Genomic DNA, 24,885 nt, shown 5'->3' with positions numbered 1-24,885 from the left:
TTAAGAGACATCATGCAGCCAGGCCTTTTGGCTTGTGGCCACACCGTCCTGAATGCGCCCGATCTCGTCAGATCTCGGAAGCTAAACGGGGCAGGGCCTGGTCAGTACTTGGATGGGAGACCTCCTAGAAATACCAGGTGCTGCAAGCTTTTTACGTCTCCTGGGTAACTTCATCGTAGCTCTTAATACTCTCTTTCTGTCTCCAGGAGATATAATTGAAGAATTGTACATGTACCCGGCTACTTTCAACACCCTGTGCTGCACTGATATTTTTCCCTTCATTTTTCTATTTATTTATTTTTTATTTTTTGCTGGAAGTTCCGTCAATACCCGCCAGCCTTTAAGAGACATCATGCAGCCAGGTCTCTTGGCTTGCGGCCACACCGTCCTGAACGCGCCCGATCTCATCAGATCTAGGAAGCTAACGAGGCAGGGCCTGGTCAGTACTTGGATGGGTGACCTCCTGGAAATACCAGGTGCTGCAAGCTTTTTACGTCTCCTAAGTAACTTTATCATAGGTCTTAATACTCTCTTTCAGTCTGTAGGAGATATCATTGAAGAATTGTACACGTACCCGGCTACTTTCAAAACCCTTTGCTGCACTGATATTTTTCCCTCCATTTTTCTTTTTTCTTTTTTTTTTGGCTGGAAGTTCCGTCAATACCCGCCAGCCTTAAAGAGACATCATGCAGCCGGGCCTCTCGGCTTTCGGCCACACCGTCCTGAATGCGCATGATATCGTCAGATCTCGGAAGCTAAACGGGGCAGGACCTTGTCAGTACTTGAATGTGAGACCTCCTGGAAATACCAGGTGCTGCAAGCTTTTACGTCTCCTGGGTAACTTTATCGTAGCTCTTAATACTCTCTTTCAGTCTGCAGGAGATATAATTGAAGAATTGTACACGTACCCGGCTACTTTCAACACCCTTTGCTGCACTGGTATATTTCCCTCTATTTTTCTTTTTTTTTTTTGCTGGCAGTTCCGTCAATACCCGCCAGCCTTTAAGAGACATCATGCAGCCAGGCATCTCGGCTTGCGGCCACACCATCCTGAACACGCCCGATCTCGTCAGATCTCGGAAGCTAAACGGGGTAGGACCTGGTCAGTACATGAAAGTGAGACCTCCTGGAAATACCTAGTGCTGCAAGCTTTTTCGTCTCCTGGGTAACTTTATCGTAGCTCTTAATACTCTCTCTCTGTCTGGAGGAGATATAATTGAAGTATTGTACACGTACCCAGCTACTGTCAACACCCTTTGCTGCACTGATATTTTTCCATCCATTTTTCTTTTTTTTTTTTTTTTTGCTGGAAGTTCCGTCAATACCCGCCAACCTTTAAGAGACATCATGCAGCCAGGCCTTTTGACTTGTGGCCACACCGTCCTGAATGCGCCCGATCTCGTCAGATCTCGGAAGCTAAACGGGGCAGGGCCTGGTCAGTACTTAGATGGGAGACCTCCTAGAAATACCAGGTGCTGTAAGCTTTTTACGTCTCCTGGGTAACTTCATCGTAGCTCTTAATACTCTCTTTCTGTCTCCAGGAGATATAATTGAAGAATTGTACACGTACCCGGCTACTTTCAACACCTTTTCCTGCACTGATATTTTTCCCTCCATTTTTCTTTTTTTTTTTTTTTTTTTTGCTGGAAATTCCGTCAATACCCGCTAGCCTTTAAGAGACATCATGCAGCCAGACATCTCGGCTTGCGGCCACACCATCCTGAACGCGCCCGATCTCGTCAGATCTCGGAAGCTAATCGGGGCAGGGCCTGGTCAGTACTTGGATGGGAGACCTCCTAGAAATACCAGGTGGTGCAAGCTTTTTACGTCTCCTGGGTAACTTCATCGTAGCTCTTAATACTCTCTTTCTGTCTCCAGGAGATATAATTGAAGAATTGTACACGTACCCGGCTACTTTCAACACCCTTTGCTGCACTGGTATATTTCCCTTTATTTTTCTTTTTTTTCTGCTGGCAGTTCCGTCAATACCCGCCAGCCTTTAAGAGACATCATGCAGCCAGGCATCTCGGCTTGCGGCCACACCATCCTGAACGCGCCCGATCTCGTCAGATCTCGGAAGCTAAACGGGGCAGGACCTGGTCAGTACATGAATGTGAGACCTCCTGGAAATACCTGGTGCTGCAAGCTTTTACGTCTCCTGGGTAACTTTATCGTAGCTCTTAATACTCTCTATCTGTCTGGAGGAGATTTAATTGAAGTATTGTACACGTACCCAGCTACTGTCAACACCCTTTGCTGCACTGATATTTTTCCATCCATTTTTTTTTTTTTTTTTTGCTGGAAGTTCCGTCAATACCCGCCAACCTTTAAGAGACATCATCCAGCCAGGCCTTTCGGCTTGTGGCCACACCGTCCTGAATGCGCTCGATCTCGTCAGATCTCGGAAGCTAAACGGGGCAGGGCCTGGTCAGTACTTGGATGGGAGACCTCCTAGAAAAACCAGGTGCTGCAAGCTTTTTACGTCTCCTGGGTAACTTCATCGTAGCTCTTAATACTCTCTTTCTGTCTCCAGGAGATATAATTGAAGAATTGTACATGTACCCGGCTACTTTCAACACCCTGTCCTGCACTGATATTTTTCCCTCCATTTTTCTATTTATTTATTTTTTATTTTTTGCTGGAAGTTCCGTCAATACCCGCCAGCCTTTAAGAGACATCATGCAGCCAGGTGTCTTGGCTTGCGGCCACACCGTCCTGAACGCGCCCGATCTCATCAGATCTAGGAAGCTAATGAGGCAGGGCCTGGTCAGTACTTGGATGGGTGACCTCCTGGAAATACCAGGTGCTGCAAGCTTTTTACGTCTCCTAAGTAACTTTATCATAGCTCTTAATACTCTCTTTCAGTCTGTAGGAGATATTATTGAAGAATTGTACACGTACCCGGCTACTTTCAACATCCTTTGCTGCACTGATATTTTTCCCTCCATTCTTCTTTTTTCTTTTTTATTTTGCTGGAAGTTCCGTCAATACCCTCCAGCCTTTAAGAGACATCATGCAGCCAGGCCTCTTGCTTGCGACCACACCGTCCAGAGCGCGACCGATCTCATCAGATCCCGGAAGCTAAACGGGGCAGGGCCTGGTTAGTACTTGGATGGGAGACCTCCTAGAAATACCAGGTGCTGCAAGCTTTTTACGTCTCCTGGGTAACTTTATCGTAGCTCTTAATACTCTCTTTCTGTCTGGAGGAGATATAATTGAAGAATTGTACACGTACCCGGCTACTTTCAACACCCTTTGCTGCACTGATATTTTTCCATCCATTTTTCTTTTTTTTTTTTTGCTGGAAGTTCCGTCAATACCCGCCAACCTTTAAGAGACATCATGCAGCCAGGCCTTTCGGCTTGCGGCCACACCATCCTGAACGCGCCCGATCTCGTCAGATCTCGGAAGCTAAACGGGGCAGGGCCTGGTCAGTACTTGGATGGGAGACCTCCTAGAAATACCAGGTGCTGCAAGCTTTTTACGTCTCCTGGGTAACTTAATCGTAGCTCTTAATACTCTCTTTCTGTCTCCAGGAGATATAATTGAAGAATTGTACACGTACCCGGCTACTTTCAACACCCTTTGCTGCACTGGTATATTTCCCTTTATTTTTCTTTTTTTTCTGCTGGCAGTTCCGTCAATACCCGCCAGCCTTTAAGAGACATCATGCAGCCAGGCATCTCGGCTTGCGGCCACACCGTCCTGAACGTGCCCGATCTCGTCAGACCTTGGAAACTAAACGGGCCAGGGCCTGGTTAGTACTTGGATTGGTGACCTCCAGGAAATACCAGGTGATGCAAGCTTTTTACGTCTCCTTGGTAACTTCATCGTAGCTCTTAATACTCTTTATCTGTCTGGAGGAGATATAATTGAAGTATTGTACACTTTGTCTTAGGGACAGTCTGGCTAGCAGTGACTGAGTGGTTGACAGACGACAAGCAACGGAATGTACGTGCTCTGTGATGTCATAGCAGTCAGCTGAGAGAGGCTCGTGATGTCATCGCTGAGCTGTCTGTCTGTCTGTCTCTCTCTCTCTCTTTCTCTCTCTCTCTCTCTCTCTCTCTTCCTCTCAATTCAATTCATTTGTATTGTCAAAGCAATTGGACATACATACATACATATATATATATATATATATATATATACATACATACATACATCCATACATGCTAGAAAGTCATTACTATGTTATCTTAAAGGCTAACTAAGCAGAACATATATCATTATAGAACAGAGTTCATAGGTCATACCGTTTGACAATGTCTCCAAGGTTCTCATCATAAATAACAAACAGAAATCAAACTATCTTCTGGGCTGACCTTCTAGCTTGACCGTATCTTTCTTAAGTATACAAGAGAGAAAAACAGGTGTAAGAAAATAATTTCTAATTTTCCTTCTACACATATATACATACATACATACATATGTAGCGTTATGTTGGGTGTATTTGGATAAGAGCATTTGGGCTCTGAGCTGAAGCACTGATCTAAAGAAGACCTCTCCCCCCCCAAAGTTATCAGATTTCCTTAGCTCATCAGCTTGGAACTGGTTTGCATCAAAGTGACAGTTTTGGGGAGGATGGCACCGAGAAGAGGCCAAATAGTTTGGAATTCTGCTATGAGATGTCTGGAGAAAGGGGCCTGTAGGTGATAAAAACTCTTTGAAGTGGATGAGAGCCGAAATCCCGACATAGAGCTACGAACCCAGGCCAACCGGCATTTCCAAAAGATGGCATGGATTGACATCAGTCATAAATAAAGCCTCCCTCCAATAGGACACTGGGGGCTGAAACCGAAATCCAATCTCAAGAACTCAGGGACCAATCACCTACTGATCTGACAGACTATAAGGAACAGCGGACAGTCTTTCTCTCTCTCTCTCTCTCACCTGAACCAGAAACTCGCTGCCACAGCTCAACCTGTAGCTCTGTTGCCAGAACCAGAATCAGAAACCAACCAAGTCTTTGCCGGCAACAGAAGAGTTAAACTGGGAGAAGGAGATTGAGCCGTACGAAGAATTCTTTTAAAGGACTTTATTAAATAAATAACTTCACAGACCCACCTGATCAGTGGAGTTTTACAGCTGGACAATTGACTAAGTCGACTGAATACGAAAGTGTCAGTCACTTAAATAGCTATTTGAGTTTTAAGAAACTTGACCCTTGGAACAAACAGGGCCCTGCTTTCCTCAAAGACTTCGTCTTCAAGTAACTACGGTGGAACCATGCTTACAAAGAAGATTTTGTGCACAACCTTGGAGCCTTCAAACCAATGGAAAATCTGTTTGGAAAAGACTCTACATTCGCGAAACCCCAACTTCCAGGTGCATCGACTGAGTGGAAGTTCTTGCACAAAGCCGAACCGGACTGCCTTTGTTCCAAACCACACGGACCTCGTGCCGTGTGCTGTTATCTGAGCCCGAAGCCAGAGAGGCCTCTCTGCGACGAAGTTCACATAAGTTTAACAGTTTGGAGTTTGTGATTCATGACATTTGAGAAATCAATTAGAAATGTTAATCTGTGATTCATAACTCTAGAATGTGTAATATCATTTAGTTTTCTTAAATATAAATGTGAGTTGCATTAAACTGTTTTGTTGATAATTTTAGAAATAAAATCTGTCAACGCCGAGAAATATCTTCTCATTCCTGTTTAACTGTTTAGTCTGAAATTGACACAAGTTAATAGACATTAGATTATTGGTGGCCCTGCCTATCCTTAATCATTGAATAATAATCAGTTAAGGGAAATTGTGGTAACAAATAGGATCTTTCTTGGCACCTAAACGTAAATGAGACTGATATATATATAACGAGAAGTTACCTGACATAAATACTAACCTGCGTAGTTATTTAATGTCTGACTAATAATACTAACGAGAGACTCACCTTCGTCTTACTAACCGGTATTGTAGTCAATGTGTTTATAACCTTTTTTGTTTAACGATTTGTTAAACGGAATGTACGTGCTCTGTGATGTCATAGCAGTAAGCTGAGAGAGGCTCGTCATGTCATCGCTGAGCTGGCTGGCTGGCTCTCTGTGTGTGTGTGTGTGTGTGTGTGTGTGTGTGTCTCTGTCTGTCTGTCTCTCTCTCTCTCTCTTACTCTCTCTCTCTCCCTCTCAATTCAATTCATTTGTATTGTCAAAGCAATTGGACATGCATACATACATACATACATATATATGGAAAATAAACAATATGTGTACATCTCTTTCTGCATTAGTGGTGCCCTCACAGATGTGCAAGTTACATGACAGACAGACAGACAGACACACACACACTTTCACACACAGACAGACAGACACAGACACACACAGACACACACACACATACTTTGACAGACAGACAGACAGACACACGCATATTATGGGTCTTTGTTGGGTAGTGAAATGGGTAGCATCAGTCGCAGTGTGGGTAATGTCAGGGAGCCAATCATAGTCCCCGTTATTTGCATATTGCGCAAAGCATTCTGGGAAAAGCAACTAAACACGTTTAGTCATGTATTTGTCCATAGTTTACACATGAGATGAAAGAGACAGTATGACGTGTTGAGCACCTAGGATTCCTCATGTGTATGTGAGGGGCAGAGGAACCGGATCCCAAGTGTGCGTCCCAGGTGCTATAGGTTTCAAAGCATGCAGGGGAATAGGCACCCCACCCTGACACCTATAGAAGACTGGATAGGGAGATATAAATAGCAATGGGGAGACTCTTGTACTTGGTGTGGCTCTATCCATATAGTGGGGCCAGCAGGTGCAGCAATAGAAGCTCAGCCTGGGGAGACTGGATTTAGCATTTCCTCTCCATTTTGATAACTATCCATAATCATTTCTGCAAAATACTTCTATGATACCTATGTATGTTTTTTACTTGTACTATATTATACTATCAAGTATCAGTGTACACATACAATGTGACCTGTTACATTAATACAGAGGCCACGGAAGGCCAGATCACTAATAGCCACTGTCCCCTGATATTACACTTTTTTACAATCACTTTGGCACTCATTTCAGAATCTTGATGTCATTTTTCAAAACTCTAGACACTAAACTCACACCCGATGATCAAAATGCACATTTTTCAAAACTCTAACACTTTTTTACAATTGCTTGGATACAATACACATCAACCTCAGATCATTTGTTCATTGAACTAAAATGACACAACTTAACATCAAAGTATTACCATTTCAAAATGCAATTCACACATTACATCTGAGATCACTGTCTATTCATTTCATTACAAAGATCTAACTATCAATTGATACAGCTGCTCAAAATGATAAGTGACTGTTGCATTACTCTTAATGCATAATTTTATGGAAACTGACAAACAATATTCCATGTTTCGATCATGAAAGTTTCAGGATAATGAGATCCATTGACATCAATAAACGAGGAGCATGAACCAGTTGGACTACATTATCTATGGATGTAATATTTCATCATCATTCATCATCATGTAGCACTTTTCCACACCATGTTTGCAGTGTGGAAGGAAAGTTAGAAATTTTTTCTCTAATACCTGTTTTTCTCTCTTGTATACTTAAGAAAGATAAGGTCAAGCTAGAAGGTCAGGCCAGAAGGTAGTTTGATTTCTGTTTGTTATTTACGATGAGAATCTTGGAGACAATGTCAAACAGTATGATTGAAGTGCCTGCTCCCTAATCCATGTGTTGATCTATGAACTCTGTCCTATAATGATATGAATTCTGCTTAGCTAACTTTTAAGATAACATAGTAATGACTTTCTGATTATAACCAGCTCTTTGATTTTTGTGTATAAAAGCTCTGACTGTTAAAATGAAGGCAGAGCGACTTTGGGATCTACTTGAGTCACTGTTCCTCTCCACGCTGCGTGTATTAAAGGCATTGCAACTAACGCTCCAACCTGGTTGAAGATGATTGTTCTTCCACATCAGATTTGACATTACTGTATGTATGCAGGCCCTTGTAATTGCTTTTCCAATACTGCCAACTGGTTATTGATGATTGATTTCACATTGTGGTACGAGTATCGAGTGAAATGAGTGCTATCCACCCCAGCAACACAGTGATAACATGGAGCCGGCAAGTCATCCAGGTCACAATAGAGGTCAAGCAGTGGGAGGAGGAAGACGTGGTGGTCAAAGGAATGGAAGGGGACATGCACCCCTTCTGAGAGGTGGTCGTGGGCCTCGTCATAGAGGAGGGCTTAGGCCTCACCAGAGAGGCAGCCATGGGCCTCATTTGAGAGGTGTTGGGGGAACGTGGTAGAGGACAAGGCCACGGACCAGACAGCGGCAGCAACAGCAAATAGTGTCCAGTGAAATCCGAGAAATAGTTGTAGAGCATGTTGTAAATCATGGCATGACCATGACTGAGGCAGCTACAATGATTCAATCAAACCTCAGAATCAACTCAGGATCAACTGTAGCCTCAATCATCAGAAATTTCCGTACTGAGAAGCGGCAAGTCTTCAGCATGCACTAAACATTAGGCTACTCTCAATTGTCAAATGACTGTATACTGCATACCAATGTGTAGCACAGAGTATAGTGTGCCTTTTGAAAGAAATGCAGACAGAGTGAAGCAGCTGATGACTGAGTATGTTCAGGTATGTTCAGTTTCAAGATGCCTCTTGTGAAAAATGGTTGTGAGAACCTGAACCTGAACACAGGGCTGATGGAAATTCAGAAGTACAGTAATCAATCCTTTGTTTTACACTAAGCCAGTTGAGGAACACTGCAGTTGACATTTTACTGTAGTTTTGTTCTTTTTTGTAGCTAATTATTGTTGCATGGCTTCAAAGAAACCTATGGTGTGATTTGATTGTATTGCATCAATACATTTCAGATTTTGTTCAATGATTCCACTGTGTCTGTAGTATTCTCTCTACTAGTCCTTTTACAGTGATGTATTTATGTGTAGTACCATAATGAAACATGTATCACATATTTTGTACTACAATATTTAATGATTGTACGAACAACTACACAGTGAAACTATCGGTATCTTCTGTGTTACTATGTTACTATGGTATTTCATGATAAATGAGTTATTTGAACCAACAAGTCTGCAAGTGCAAGGTTTCTTTAAAGATATGAAAGGCTGTCCAATGTTCAAAACATTGTATTGTGCAGTGTTACAAGTGATGACCGTTTTGAGTTTTGTGTCTAGTTTTGAAAAATGACATCAAGGTTCTGAAATTAGTGACAAAGTGATTGTAAAAAACTGTATATTCATCCTATTTAATGTGCTCTTTTAAAATGTACTTTTCTTTTTTATGTTGCCATTTCTGTTCTACCAATGTTTCAGTTGTTAGCCAAAGATTGACAGAGTACATCTCATACACACAGGCCAGACAGCAAGGATTTCTTTTTGAAATTCAATTACAAATGCTGCATGAACTCATCAATACGATTAGAGCTCCTGAAAGCAATATAACTAACTCACTCTACAGCATCTCATTAGCAGTGAAAAGAAACCAAGAAAGTTGGGACAGTCGACTGTTTACCACTATGTAACATCACCTTTTCTTTTAATAACACTTATTAAGCACTTGGGCACTGAAGACACCACTTGGTTAAGTTTAGCAAGTGGGATTTCCCCCCATTCATCCATTATGCATTTCCTCAGCTGCGCAACTGCACAGGGCCTTCGTTGTCTTAATTTGCACTTCATAGTGCGCCACACATTCTCAATTCGGAGACAGGTCAGGACTGCAGGCAGGCCATGCTAGCACCCGCACTCTCTGCCTACGCAACCATGCGCTTGTAATCTGGGCAGAATGTGGTTTGGCGTTATCCTGCTGAAAAATGCAGGGATGTCCCTGGAAAAGACGATGTCTGGATGGCAGCATATGTTGCTCCAAAATGTGTACATCTCTTTCTGCAAAAATGGTGCCCTCACAGATGTGCGAGTTACATGACAGACAGACACTCATACACACTGTCACACCCACACACACACACACACACTTTCACAGACAGACACACGCACACACACTCACTTTCACACAGAGACAGACACACAAACACAGAGACAGACACACACACACTCACTTTCACACAGACACACACACACATACATACATACATACATACATATATAAGGAAAAGAAACAATACATTTAAAAATCACAAAAATATGTAATAAAGTACAGAAAATCTAAATGTAATAAAATGTGATCTTTAATACACACAAATATGTATGGCTGGTCGGATGCGTCTTGGACTCGGGTTCCTCTTCATTACGTATAATGCTTTTGCCTTTTGCTATAGCTTTCCGTGGAGGGGATCGTGGGTGAGTTTGTACCATTCTTGGGAGGCTCTGCCTTGTTGGGGCGGAGCTGTGATCCAGGTGAACAGCAGATCGGACATAGGTGGGCATGTGGGCGGAGGAGGAAGGCCGGTCAAGCAAATAAGCTTGCTAAGGTACGCAGCAGCAGCAAGCAGCCCCACCATCCAGTCAGCCAGCCAGTCTGGCTGGCAGTGACTGAGTGGTTGACAGACGGCAAGCAACGGAATGTACGTGCTCTGTGATGTCATAGGAGTCACCTGAGAGAGATGTTTGTGATGTCATCGCTGAGCTGGCTGGCTCTGTGTGTCTTGCTGGCTGTGTGTGTGTGTGTGAGAGAGAGAGAGACTTTTTGACTTTTATCAGACTTCATTGCCTGTTTGCAACACGCAATAATTCATACAAAAGAAAATAAATAAATAAATAAAAAATAGTGTTCCCCTTTGTTTGTCTCCCCCCAACAAGCATTAACTCCGCCACTGATCTGTACACTTTTAAAGAAAGCAACCCAATACACACAACAAAACAACCATCAAATACTAAACCCTATAAATGAATTACATAATAAAAACCAACTCCCCGTCATACAATTCACAAAGGGCATCATTAATACACCAGACCTGTTCAAAACTCTCCAAATCATTCATCAGCCTGTAATAGTTAAACTCTAGTCTGACTCTGCACTTGACCAGCATGGCAAACACTCTCACTGCATCCTCACTGCCCTCCCCACACACTCTGTTCTTCCTAGTCTTATAGACGGCCATTTTAGCCTGGCCCAGCAAGAAGTTTACCAGCTGGTCCACATGTTTGGTCTTTCTGGTGTATCGCGCCCCTAAAATAAAAACCTTTGTGTTAAAAATCAGGTTAAGATCAGTAAAAAGACGAGTTAAAAGACTAAAAATGGGTGACAACCGAGAGCAAGTGCTGAAACAGTGAAACACGGTCTCTCTCTGAGCACAGAATGGGCAGGCGTCGGACACAGCAGGGTTAAGAACAGTAATAAAAGAATTGACAGCAATAATGGTGTGTAACACCCTCCACTGCAGATTGCCAGCTCTCTTATTGAGGGGGGCTTGTACAGGCTTCTCCAGGCAGGCGCAGTGTCTTCCCCCAGCCCCAGCCTGTAAAGTAATTTTAGGAATCACAAAGAAACAGTTGAAAGTGCTAAATAAGTATTTTGATGCACCATATTAATTTAGGAAATTTACATGTTGTTTTTCATCAGCTTCTGTATCTGATGGCTCCACATCACTGGCTGGATTGACAGCAACGACACTCTAAAAAAAGAAGTGTTAAGTTTGAGCATTCAGGACTTGTTTTGAAGATCCTGAATATCACTGGTCCACAATTTATCTGTGAAACTATGGGTTAATCTCCATATACAAAATACTTTTCACACACACTTTAAATTTACAACTAAATTTACATGTTGATGTCTTTCGTCAGCTTCTGTATTTGATGGCTCAATATAACTGGTTGCATTAACAGCAACGGCACACTACAAGAAAATAACATTATATTTAAACATTCAGGACTGGTTTAGCATCACCTCGAATATCCCTAGCCCTTGAGGTCGATTGTTATTGTGGTCTTCAAGACCAGTGCTTCTCAACCTTAGTCCTGGAGGAGGCCCACTGTCTGCTGATTTTCATTACAACAACATTGTAGGTTATATCAGTGACTGTGGTCCTAAAGTACCCCTATGCCTGCTGTTTTTTTTCCAGTTGAGCTCTTAATTACCTAATTGGCTTAACTGAAGCCATTTAACCCTTTTCCCAGGTCTTTGGTTGTTGATGAGTTACAAAGAGCTGGATTGTGGCCCGCCATGACTGGAAGTGAAGAACACTCACTCTAGGCCTTTAACTTAATGTTCATATGTAGGGGCCTATCCATCTGATTTGTTTTTGCACATTTATTAACAGAAAAATTTATGGTACGTGAAATCATCTGAGCTGAAAAATATAATGTTCCACCAATAATAAAATAAATGTATTAATTAAAATTATAGAGATAATAGAATGTTCACAGATTATTAGTTCAGAAAATAAAATGTTTTTTTATATCTTAAATAGAATTAACACTCAAATCAGTTGTAGGGTAAACAAGGTCTATTTTTTGGATTGATTTTATAATTATACATGTATGGCTGCATGAAGCTTACCTGAGAATCTGATATTTTAGTAACTTTGTTGCTTCTTGTTGGGTAGTCCACGTTTGCCGCCGTTCTTTTTCTGTAAATGTAAATCAAAAGGCAATAATTACATACTGTAATTAAAATACAAAAAGTATAAACATTGTATTATTATTTTTGTATCCTGTTTCTCCATCTCGATGCTGTTCTTTTTGGAATTGCATATCTAGGTTTACTTAAATACTGTTTATAAGATTGTAAAGTCATCATCCAAATTTCTTCATTTGCCAAACTTTATGTAGTGCGCTTGCAGTTTCAGAAGAAGAAAAAAAACTGTAACAGATGGGATATGTAGTACTTTATACTCGAGTGGTCTATGCGATTACACCCTGTTGGTGTTATTAAGAACGCCAAGTACCAGAATGCAGAGCGGGACTGTTTTTTGTGCCGTGACTTGTCGGGGGAAAAAGGCGCAGAAAAAACGGACGAGAAGGTGAAGGTAGTATGGCGGTGATGCACGCGTTGGTGAAGTGGGAAAGCGGGGTCGACAAAGACTCTTACAGCGTGATTCCCACTGCTTGCTTTCGCAATTTTGATTTATTCAGCATTGCTGATGATGACGAAGAGACGACTCGAAACTTCAGAGCAGAGTGGAGAGACACGAACAAACCTCCAAAAGGTGGATGGCCTGTCCATGAAGCGCAGATCATTATGACTGGTAACAATGTTTATTTAAAAAAAAAAAAACATTAAAGTCTTTACATGCTATTTGATATATACAATCACAGTATATTTGAAATGAATGTTTAAGTTATTAATGTGTTGTACGTCTAACATACTCTTATAACATGGTAGGTGGTGGTGAGGGCGCTAAAAACTCGTCATACTTGACTGGCATTTGTAAGAACGATTTATTGTGTGTTGTGCTTTACAATAAAATCCCCCAAATCACAAAATAAATTAAACCAGATATAATTTAACTTCAGTTTTGATTCAGTGTTGGCTGTTCATCTTAATTTGTATGGTCAAAGCACAGTATTTTTATGACAAATAAATATAATCCCCAAATATCTGTGGACATAATGCAGGGTTTTATTTATTTTATTTTTATTTTAGGAAAAGAAGGCGAACTAAGAAGAAAACTTAATGACCTAACAAAAATGCCCTGTCCTAAAATGAAGAGAGTACCTAAACCAAACAAAAAACTTCAAATTTCAGATGATAGTGACCTTGATGAACCACAGTTACCGGTGAGATAATTACTGCAAATATTAAATAAATGTATTGCAGGATTGTTTTTTTTTAATCATATTCATATATATATATATATATATTTTCATTTTAAACTCTTTTCCTCTCTGAATACAGCACAAAATAAGAAAGAAAACCGATGGAGCTTCAAGAATTAGATCCCGTCATATTCTACAGACATTTAAAGAGTCCAGTGAAGTTGAGCTACAGCAAAAAGTTAAGCAGCTCGAAAAGGAAAACACAAGACTTAAAAATGAAAACCAATGTCTTCGAAACCGTATGGTTGATGGTAAGTTTTTTTATTTATAGCAAATAATTCCTTACCTTGATAAATGTTATTCTTCAGTAATTTAGATTCCAGAGTAATGTATTATAGTTGATCATACTGAAGTAATCTAGAACCACAATACAGACTCTTAATGTGCACTGTCTAATAGTTTAATAATACTGATTATTAAATAAAGTTTTTCAACATAACTTCATAATCCTACATTAATGACTATATGCATTACATTAGACCTGGTAATTCTTGTATTTTATCTTTTTTATTTTTTTTGTAGCTAATGTTAATGACCCACAAAAAGGTCAGTTTGCCAATAACATAGAGCAAGTCTCTCAAGTATAATTGCAGGCATTGATGGTTTTGTTTTCACTTTGCATTAAATATATTACTAGAAATGATTATCATTTAATACTAAGGTTTTTTTCTCCAGAGATTCCAGACCTTTTGGACAATCTGAAAAAAATTGTAACAAAAGCCACATTTATCAGCAATGAAGACAAAAGTCTGTCACCATCAAGTGGTTCTGACAGCCCCACAGCAAATTGTTCTGAATCTGACAAAGAATCACCAAAACAGGTATAACACTCTTGGTCTACAATATTACAAAGACAAGGTAAAAATATATATATTGAAAACAAATATTGGTTGTAAACAATCTAATGATGCTACATTATCAGTTATATTCATAGTTATAGTTGATAATAAGAATGTAATTGAATTATGGGTGTCACAGATTCACTGACTTTATTATGTCTGTAAATTAATAAACTTAGAATTGAGACATACTGTGGTCTTTAATAACACATTTCTGTAACAAAATCACAGCCTTACTGATAATGTATTCCACTTAACATAATATAAGAATAGTTTGGGGATAAACTTGTTTTTTATTTACCATTGTCTTTTAGGTGGAAATATTCCCAGGCACTGGAGTTTACATTGACAAACTGTCCTGGATCCTTGCAGAGAGGTGCAGCACGAATACGTCATATGCAAGAACCCTGACGGTTGCTGTCTTTGACTTTCCAACATTACTAAAGAGCAATCTTCGTGGTGGTGGCAGCAAGAGAGATCCAACTTCGGAGACATTAAGATCCTCATTGATGTTATTGAGGATCATATACAGCTGCCTTCGGAAGGACACGACGTGTTTCAGTTGCGGGGCTTTGCAGCCCAGCGGGACCCTCTTAATGCCGGACATCAGCTGCCCGAGCCGGTGCGGATGAACGGAGGGACGTTAGACAGCGTTACCTTCCGGGCAGGAGCAGCGAGCGGCAACACCGGGGTGAAAGTGTCGTCTAACACTGTGCCATTAGCCACTAGCTGATTGAGCAGATCAGTGGTTTTTAAGAAGATAACAATGGCAGCAGACTTGATATTTTCACACCCTGCTACCTCCCCAACCGCTAACACACACTGCTCTAGGGGGCAGAACTGCACCGGAGCGATCTTGACTCCATGGCGTCGGGTCAGTTTTTCAAAAGACGCATTCAGGGGGTCCGACCCCCCGACCCGGGAAGAACTACCGGTACTCCCCCCTCCCCTCCCCTGTTCCCCCACAATAAGAAAAGCACTGAAAACAGAAGACAAAATAAACAAACTGAAAAAAGTAAAGCAACAAAAAAACGCAGCCAAAGGACAGAGCTCTCAGCAGCACTCCCGCTCACTGCAGACCCCTCCCACACACTCCCAGCTGAGAGAGAGAGAGAGAGAGAGAGAGAGAGAGAGAGTGTTAGTGTCTGTCTGTCTCTCTCTCTCTGTAGATGCATCATAGGGAACATATGTAACAATCTCTCTTTTTGTTTACCAAAAATGAGAATGAACGTATTTCAAGTGGGTGTTGCCTTGGTTGGAAACGTTTTAAGATTATTTATGAAGTGTAAAGTGGATTTGTCTCAGTTCTCCGTAGTTTTCAATGTATGTGCCATTCAGTAGCGTTCATGTTACAGATGTGCCCTATGCAGTGGTAGGGTCAATAAAATGTCAGTAAAACTTTATTTTAGCAATTATGGAGGGGAAGAACTGCAAATAGCGGGTCCCCACTAATTATCTAACTTACCAACAACGTTTAAAATTAGGTCTTGCGAAGCTGCCAAATAATGCTGTATAATCGTATGTGTCTTCATACACCGGCTGCTATAGTCTGATAGCTTTGATTATATATACATATTTTCTCGTGAACCACAAATGCTATTTGCTTGATTTTTACAGAGTATGTTATAAATACCATTGTTATGAAGCCTGACAAATTGTATGCTGTAATTATGAATATTTTCAAATCATTTGTTTGTTTTTCCTAACATGTTACAAATGTTCCCTATGTGAAAGATGCATTATATCTTAATAACGTCTAAACAATTAAAGATATACAGATTATTATTTTCGGTAAAGTTATAACACATTGCTATTAACTATGTGTGTCAGTAAAAGTTTAAAAAATCCTAATAATTTTTTATTGATCCTGCAAAATAGGTGTTTAGGGAACATTTGTAACATTAGGGTTACGATTTGCCATAGACGCGGAATGAGTTTGATTGTGATGTTAAATGGGGTTTAAAGACGCAGTCGCCTCGGTGCTGATTACTATTGCTGTGTTTCTCCACTTCTACTCCATGCTTGGGAATGCCCACATCCAGTGACGTCAAAACCGTTGGAAAAGCGGGCCGGTTCAAAAAAGATCAGCTGGATCCCAGGCCGAGCAGCAGCTCCGGCTCCAGCACCGGCACCATGTCGCTGGAAAAGCGCTAAGTGAGCTCACAGTGAGCTCAGTGTAATGTCTGCTCTGGTGAGCTCACAGTGTGACCTAGTCGTTAGTTCACGTCTTCACTGGGTAGTCCATGACAACTTAATTGACTCAATTCTTGGGCTTAATTGGTCAAAATGACCATTGGTTGAAGGTACTCAGGGACTGATGTGTAGAGAGACTTATTAAACCTGCAGGATTGTGGTTTTCCCAGAACAGAATTAACCAGTGTAGCGTTATGTTGGGTGTATTCTGATAAGAGCATTTTAGCTCTGAGCTGAAGCACTGATCTAAAGAAGACCTCTCCCCCCCAAATTTATCAGATTTCCTTAACTCATCAGCATGTGAACTGGTTTACATCAAAGTGACAGTCTTGGGAGGATGGCACCAAGAATGGGCCAAATAGCTTGGAATCCCTGCTGTGAGATGTCTGGGGAAGGGGGCCTGTAGGAAATAAAAACTCTTTGAAATGGACGAGAGCCGAAATCCCGACACAGAGCTACGAACCCGTGCCAACCGGCATTTCCAATAGATGGCATGGATTGACATCAGTCATAAATCAAGCCCCCCTCCAATAGGACACTGGGGGCTGAAGCCGAAATCCAATCTCACAAACTAAAGAACCAATCACCTATTGATCTGACAGGCGTATAAAGGGTAACGCACGGCATCTCTCTCTCTCTCTCACCTAAACCAGTAACTCGCTGCCACAGCTCAACTTGTATCTCTGTTGCCAGAACCGGAACCAGAGACCAACTAAGTCTTTACCAGCAACAGAAGGGTTAAACTGGGAGAAGGAGATTGAGCCGTACGAATAATTCTTTTAAAGGACTTTATTAAATAAAGAAATTTACAGACTGCGCTGCCCGCCTGTGCCCAGCCATCCAGCTGGACAATTGACTAAGTCGACTGAATACGAAAGTCATTTAAATAGCTATTTGAGTCTTAAGAAACTTGACCCTTGGAACGAACAGGGCCCTGCTTTCCTCAAAGACTTTGTCTTCAAGTAACTACGGTGGAACCCTGCTTACAAAGAAGATTTTGTGCACAACCTTGGAGCCTTCAAACCAGTGGAAAATCTGTTTGGAAAAGACTCTACATTCGCGAAACCCCAACTTCCAGGTGCATCGACTGAGTGGAAGTTCTTGGACAAAGCCGAACCGGACTGCCTTTGTTCCAAACCACACGGACCTCGTGCCGTGTGCTGTTATCTGAGCCCGAAGCCAGAGAGGCCTCTCTGTGACGAAGTTCACATAAGTTTAACAGTTTGGAGTTTGTGATTCATGACATTTGAGAAATCAATTAGAAATGTTAATCTGTGATTCATAACTCTAGAATGTGTTATATCATTTAGTTTTCTTAAATATAAATGTGTGTTGCATTCAACTGTTTTGTTGATAATTTTAGAAATAAAATCTGTCAACGCCGAGAAATATCTTCTCATTCCTGTTTAACTGTTTAGTCTGAAATTGACACAAGTTAATAGACACCAGATTATAGGTGGCCCTGCCTATCCTTAATCATTGAATAATAATCAGTTAAGGGAAATTGTGGTAACAAGTAATGATAGGATCTTTCTCTCCACCTAAACGTTAATGAGACTGATATATATATAACGAGAAGTTACCTGACATAAATACTAACCTGCATAGTTATTGAATGTCTGACTAACAATACTAATGAGAGACTCACCTTCGTCTTACTAACCGGTATTGTAGTCAATGTGTTTATAACCTTTTTTGTTTAATGATTTGTGTGTTATCATATGCGATCCCATGGTCTTTGATTTGGTCACGGAAGTGATTTGTCTTTGATTTGTTGATCTAGAGTTGAATTTTAATTAGTTTTTCCCTTTTGTATAATTAATGTAGTGCTACATTTAGTCTTCGTTTTTGAATAAATTTGACAATTTATATCTTTGGAATTGGTGTCTGCGTCCAATTATTACAGAAATTGAGTTCTACAAGATTCCAGGATTCGTGATAAGGTGATACTATAAATTCACTTCTTTAATTGAATTTTATAAGTGTACCTTACGCTACACCTTTGACCACCACGTCTTCCTCCTCCCACTGCTTGACCTCTATTGTGACCTGGATCACCTGCCGGCTCCATGTTATCGCTGTGTTGTTAAGGTGGATAGCACTCATTTCACTCGATACTCGTACCACAATGTGAAATCAATCATCAATAACCAGTTGACAGTATTGGAAAAGCAATTACAAGGGCCTGCATACATACAGTAATGTCAAATCTGATGTGGAAGAACAATTCCTTTATCCCTCTGTTCTCCACCAGGGTTGTGCTGTTCGCCTCGATTGGCAAGTTTGCAGTGTGAGGAGTGGATCCATGTCGTCGTTCCTAGGCACTTCACAGCTGTGTGGGTGGTCAGGAGCACCTGGTAGGGCCCTGTCCACCTGGGCTGTTGGGAGGACTTTCTCTTGTGTGCTTTGATATACACAGTCACCTTGCTGGAAGGGGTGGTAAACCTGCTGGGATGGTTCAGTCTGGGCGGCTTTCATCTGTGAATGGACAGCTTCGAAAGCACGTGTTAGTCCCATACAAAAAGACAACATAGCATCATCCATCAAGTGGATGTCCATTTCCCTTACAGACAATGGAGGAGTGATGGAGAGTCTCATAAGTCATCCCATAATAATCTCACACGGAGAAAGACCTGTTTTTCTCAATTTGCTGACGATTTCATTGTCATTAGGACTATAGGAAGGGGATCTGGACGTTTGAGTCCTGTTTGTTTGCATATATTAGACAGCTTATTCTTTAATATCCCATTTTGTTTCTCCACTGCTCCAGCTGACTGAGCCTGATGGGGCAGTGAAAATGTTGTTTACCTCGCAGGGCTTTGCATAGTTCCTGCACTATTGTCCCAGTGAAGTGAGTGTTCCTATCACTGGAAATTTCCCTGGAATGCGAAATCTACATATAACATCCCTTAACTGTATTTTTGCTACTTTTACTACTTCAGCCTTCCTACGGGATAGGCTTCAACCCATTTAGAACACCTATATATTATTACAAGTATATATTCATATCCACAACATTTAAGCTTTTGAACACAATCTATTTGCATATTGCAGGATTATGAGCTTGACAAATGTGGCAAGTTCTACAATATTGCTAAGCTGTTACTATAAAACCTGGGGCAAACCAATTTAAAAGACTGATGCACACATCCCCCCTTTGCCCGTGTGGCCAACACCATGCGCCACATGGGCAAACCAGGGAAAGAGTGCCTGTGAGGCAACCAATGCATTAGCAAATGTTTGAGCTCTCTTATGGAAGGTGCAGTGGCCAGTTGCAATTTCCTGGAGCTTTTACAGTGCATCTCAAATTAAATTTCATCCAGCCCCAGGTCATAAAAGTCAAACCCTAGTTACGACATACATAACACATACATTTTGTTGCTTCAAAGAGAATACAAAAGTCAGCAAAACATTCTTTTTTACAAATTCAGTTTGTAAACTGTATTGTACATATATTTGTTGCGTTTTGATTTATAAACATTATACATTGTACAAATCTTAAGTGAAGGGCAATGGACTGATTCTGACTTCATGGCTGTCATTCTATTCATTTGAATAATGTGACATCTCCACTAATAGTACATTATAAATTAAACTATCAATAGAAGAATATGTGCTACTGCGGACGTCATCTGAGCAGTTTCACAATATATTGTAGATTCCTATAATCTGGAAAACCTTTAATTATAGTATTTTAACTTATTTCTCCACTGAGTCAAGCATCACTTCAGCGTAGTGGACCTCAGCATTGGTCTGTTCAAGTTGCTGTGAGGCTGTCTTTAAAGCCGCGCCCTCGGCCTACTGTGTCTCAACAAGAACACCAGCATCTTCTCCATATGGGTCAGACATCGGTTCCTTCAGGACACGATTCATAATATGCATATCTGCCATGTGGAATAAATCAGTCTGAAGACACAATGTGTGGTTCACACAACATCAGAGATCGTCCTTATAAAAGGCATCTCTATCACATTAGTTGACATTCGCACAATCTATAAGGTTTCTAGTAAAGGGACAATTCAAAATAATAATAATCTTGATTCCAATTTATCTCATTTATCAAATTATTTCAGTACAGCACTCAGCTGTCGTCAGCAGCATCATATCTCCTGTGTTTATTGAATCAGCTTTACTTCCTAGTGTAGATACTCTTTTTGTGTGGAGTTGTCAAAGTTTCAAAACAATGTGCTTATCTTTGTCCTTTTATCTAACTTAAATACCTGAGAACATTACAATAACTATTACAGCAGCTCCTTCAACACCATAGTTAATAGTAGTTGGGTAAATGATGGCAGTTATTAATCTTTGTTTCTCAATTCATTTTTTACCAATAAACCATAATTTGAAATTATTTTCATACTCCTATTATTCCTATTTTCATTATTATTAGTTTTATGCGGTTGTCATCTAGTATGTGATGTATTCGTCTGTATCAACATCAATATTATTATCATTATTAATACAAGCAGTGTAAATTACAATTCATTACACTCTTGCTCTGTTTGTAATAAGTTATGAACCATTACACGTACTTACAGTCTCTGCCTTGTCTCTCTCTCTCTCTCTCTCTCTCTCTCTCTCTCTCTCTCTCTCTCTCTCTCTCTCTCTCTCTCTCTCTCTCTCTCTCTCTCTCTCTCATCTCAGGCTGCTTGTCTGCTCAGGCGAACAGGGGGAGCAGAGGAGCACATACGGCCCTTGCCCCCTGCCCCCCTCTTCCTAATTGATAGGGTATTTCTGTTTGTGAAAGGACTATTTCCAAACAGTTTTATAACTTGCCATGACTATGTTTCATTAAATTAGTTATGTTACACCTTTAGTTATACCTGTAGTAACTTCATTATTTTCCCTCATATTCCAGTCAATCACCATCAGAGTCTCTCGTGGCAGTACATTTGTCTCACACAGAACAAACTCTCCTTTCTCAACCGCTTTCAATTTTGGATAACATCGCACTGCATCCCAACAGCTGTTCTTTCTCCTATTCCTAATTTCTTACAAGAAAATGCAAGTTATATTTGATCGATTTGTATTATTACTATTTATATACATTTCACTACATTATTGTAGTTAATGAATGTATTTAATCTTTGGAAAATAAGCCTTTTCATTGATCTCAATAATGATGTCCAGGTACTTCAGGAAAGCACATTTTCAAAAAATGTGTCCAGTCAATGATTTCCCCAACTAAGAACCTGCGTGGGCACTAAGACTGTCCTCCTGCGCGGCTCATGTCTTTATTGTGTCACTTCCTCCTATTGAAGTCCAATCTACACCAGTACAGGTTCAGAAGAACTGTTCCCGAATCCAGATTGAACTGATCAATAGTTAATTTCTTACCTACACATTGTATTTAGGGATCTATTTCTAGGGATTTAAAAACTCTTCATTGTGGAACTCATAGCTTCCAAATGAGCACATCGTTAATTTCCTGGAGTATCTGGTTATCTATTTATCAATATGTAAGAAACCTTCACCGAATGTTTGTGGTTGCCTCGGATTCCTATTTCTAAATTTGGCTCTAATTCCATTTCTAACATGTTACTTTTAACTTCTGTATTCGTAAGACCTATTTAAATAACTTAATTTTGTATTATTATTTCTGTTTGCAATAGCATTCTGTGTACAGTTAAATGCTGACTTTCTTGTAGGTCTGTTATTACAACATATTTAACTGGCGTTTTCTAGCTATCATTCTGTAACTATTTGTGACTTATGACTCTCTTAGTCATATTCTGGACTATACAGTACATGAAAAAGTCAAAATATGGACATTTACCTTGCGCAAACTGAAAACGTACAAACATACAAAGAGACACATATTAATTTATATCCATAGTAAATTCATATACCATGGTTTTGGTTGGCATGTTATATTGACCTGCAGTGTCTCAAACTACCCTTATTTATTACTTATCTAGTAATTTTCCTTCAGTATCTTGAGGACTGTCATTTATACTGAAAAACATATATATATATATTTTTAATTTGTCTTCGGGGCATTCAGATTGAATTATGCCTGTTGTCTTTTCTTTCTTTTCTCTAACAAATGTTTTAAGATAGCTAGCTTTGGTTTCTCATTTCTTAATGCTTTGTATTCCTATTTTGCAAAACCGTTTTTAGGTGCTCAAGTCTATCTGAATCAAAAGTCCCATCTTCTGGAAACCTTAATTTTCTGTCACCTATTGTCCAGTCAAACGCACCGCTTCACTCCATAGTTATCATACATGTACCTTACATGTGTACCTTTAAGTGGCGGGTCGCCCGTCTTACTAGAGCTGTTCCCACACAGTAACACGTTTTCCCATTTTCTATGTATCGTTTTGTACACAACAACCAAGGCGTGCAAGCCCGCAAAATAACAATAAACGACAGGGGAGAAAACATAGCAAAAAACAAGAAAACACAAATAATACTAAATCCTATATAGGAATAACAACAAACATGCTTTTCAATGTTTGCATTTATAGAACTTGTATATAACTTAATGACTTTTCTTCATTTACCATAAACACTATAAACTTCTATAAACTATAAACACGTTATTTTATATTATCACCGGCGTATCAGATATTGAACAATTAATTAGCGCTCCTTTTTTTTTTTTTTTCTAATAGTAGGTCAAACCCACTTAAGCCTGCGGGAACCCAGACAGGAAAACACAGTCCTGTTCCTTCACAAACAAGAAGACACAGTCAAGTCTATGGTAACCCTAAGAAACCATGCTCCTCGGTTATTGGTGTCAATGGATCTCATTATCCTGAAACTTTCATGATCGAAACATGGAATACTGTTTGTCAGTTTCCATAAAACTATGCATTAAGAGTAATGCAACAGTCACTTATCATTTTGAGCAGCTGTATCAATTGATAGTTAGATCTTTGTAATGAAATGAATAGACAGTGATCTCAGATGTAATGTGTGAATTGCATTTTGAAATGGTAATACTTTGATGTTAAGTTGTGTCATTTTAGTTCAATGAACAAATGATCTGAGGTTGATGTGTATTGTATCCAAGCAATTGTAAAAAAGTGTTAGAGTTTTGAAAAATGTGCATTTTGATCATCGGGTGTGAGTTTAGTGTCTAGAGTTTTGAAAAATGACATCAAGGTTCTGAAATGAGTGCCAAAGTGATTGTAAAAAAGTGTAATATCAGGGGACAGTGGCTATTAGTGATCTGGCCTTCCGTGGCCTCTGTATTAATGTAACAGGTCACATTGTATGTGTACACTGATACTTGATAGTATAATATAGTACAAGTAAAAAACATACATAGGTATCATAGAAGTATTTTGCAGAAATGATTATGGATAGTTATCAAAATGGAGAGGAAATGCTAAATCCAGTCTCCCCAGGCTGAGCTTCTATTGCTGCACCTGCTGGCCCCACTATATGGATAGAGCCACACCAAGTACAAGAGTCTCCCCATTGCTATTTATATCTCCCTATCCAGTCTTCTATATGTGTCAGGGTGGGGTGCCTATTCCCCTGCATGCTTTGAAACCTATAGCACCTGGGACGCACACTTGGGATCCGGTTCCTCTGCCCCTCACATACACATGAGGAATCCTAGGTGCTCAATACGTCATACTGTCTCTTTCATCTCATGTGTAAACTATGGACAAATACATGACTAAACGTGTTTAGTTGCTTTTCCCAGAATGCTTTGCGCCACGATATGCAAATAACGGGGACTATGATTGGCTCCCTGACATTACCCACACTGCGACTGATGCTACCCATTTCACTACCCAACAAAGACCCATAATATGCGTGTGTCTGTCTGTCTGTCTGTCTGTCTGTGTGTGAAAGTGAGTGTGTGAAAGTGTGTGTGAGTGTCTGTCTGTCTGTCTGTCTTTGAAAGTGTGTGTGAGTGTCTGTCTGTCATGTAACTTGCACATCTGTTAGGGCACCATATGCAGAGATGTACACATATTGTTCCTTTTCCATATACACTCACCTAAAGGATTATTAGGAACACCATACTAATACTGTGTTTGACCCCCTTTCGCCTTCAGAACTGCCTTAATTCTACGTGGCATTGATTCAACAAGGTGCTGAAAGCATTCTTTAGAAATGTTGGCCCATATTGATAGGATAGCATCTTGCAGTTGATGGAGATTTGTGGGATGCACATCCAGGGCACGAAGC

The 24,885-nt window shown here is 40.3% G+C and overlaps 4 non-coding genes and 8 pseudogenes across 4 annotated transcripts; all 12 read left to right on the top strand.

Moving 5' to 3' along the window:
• Positions 1-30: 30 nt before the first annotated feature.
• Positions 31-149, top strand: LOC136732500 (5S ribosomal RNA). The gene has a single exon (XR_010809940.1). It is a non-coding gene; the product is annotated as a 5S ribosomal RNA (ribosomal RNA).
• Positions 150-370: 221 nt separating this feature from the next.
• LOC136732408 (uncharacterized) lies at positions 371-488 on the top strand (annotated as a pseudogene).
• Positions 489-1,032: 544 nt separating this feature from the next.
• Positions 1,033-1,151, top strand: LOC136732553 (uncharacterized; annotated as a pseudogene).
• Positions 1,152-1,365: 214 nt separating this feature from the next.
• Positions 1,366-1,484, top strand: LOC136732342 (uncharacterized; annotated as a pseudogene).
• Positions 1,485-1,702: 218 nt separating this feature from the next.
• On the top strand, positions 1,703-1,821 carry LOC136732277 (uncharacterized; annotated as a pseudogene).
• A 208-nt stretch (positions 1,822-2,029) lies between these two features.
• LOC136732398 (uncharacterized) lies at positions 2,030-2,148 on the top strand (annotated as a pseudogene).
• Positions 2,149-2,357: 209 nt separating this feature from the next.
• On the top strand, positions 2,358-2,476 carry LOC136732218 (5S ribosomal RNA). The gene has a single exon (XR_010809862.1). It is a non-coding gene; the product is annotated as a 5S ribosomal RNA (ribosomal RNA).
• Positions 2,477-2,697: 221 nt separating this feature from the next.
• On the top strand, positions 2,698-2,815 carry LOC136732438 (uncharacterized; annotated as a pseudogene).
• Positions 2,816-3,030: 215 nt separating this feature from the next.
• LOC136732469 (uncharacterized) lies at positions 3,031-3,149 on the top strand (annotated as a pseudogene).
• A 211-nt stretch (positions 3,150-3,360) lies between these two features.
• On the top strand, positions 3,361-3,479 carry LOC136732278 (5S ribosomal RNA). The gene has a single exon (XR_010809919.1). It is a non-coding gene; the product is annotated as a 5S ribosomal RNA (ribosomal RNA).
• Positions 3,480-3,687: 208 nt separating this feature from the next.
• On the top strand, positions 3,688-3,806 carry LOC136732510 (uncharacterized; annotated as a pseudogene).
• A 6,410-nt stretch (positions 3,807-10,216) lies between these two features.
• Positions 10,217-10,331, top strand: LOC136732150 (U5 spliceosomal RNA). The gene has a single exon (XR_010809788.1). It is a non-coding gene; the product is annotated as a U5 spliceosomal RNA (small nuclear RNA).
• The last annotated feature ends 14,554 nt before the right edge of the window (positions 10,332-24,885 follow it).

This window comes from Amia ocellicauda, unplaced genomic scaffold (assembly GCF_036373705.1).
Source record: "Amia ocellicauda isolate fAmiCal2 unplaced genomic scaffold, fAmiCal2.hap1 HAP1_SCAFFOLD_34, whole genome shotgun sequence".
NCBI lineage: Eukaryota > Metazoa > Chordata > Actinopteri > Amiiformes > Amiidae > Amia > Amia ocellicauda.
The sequence above is the reverse complement of the archived record's forward strand: the minus strand, read 5'-3'. Positions and strand labels throughout refer to the sequence as shown.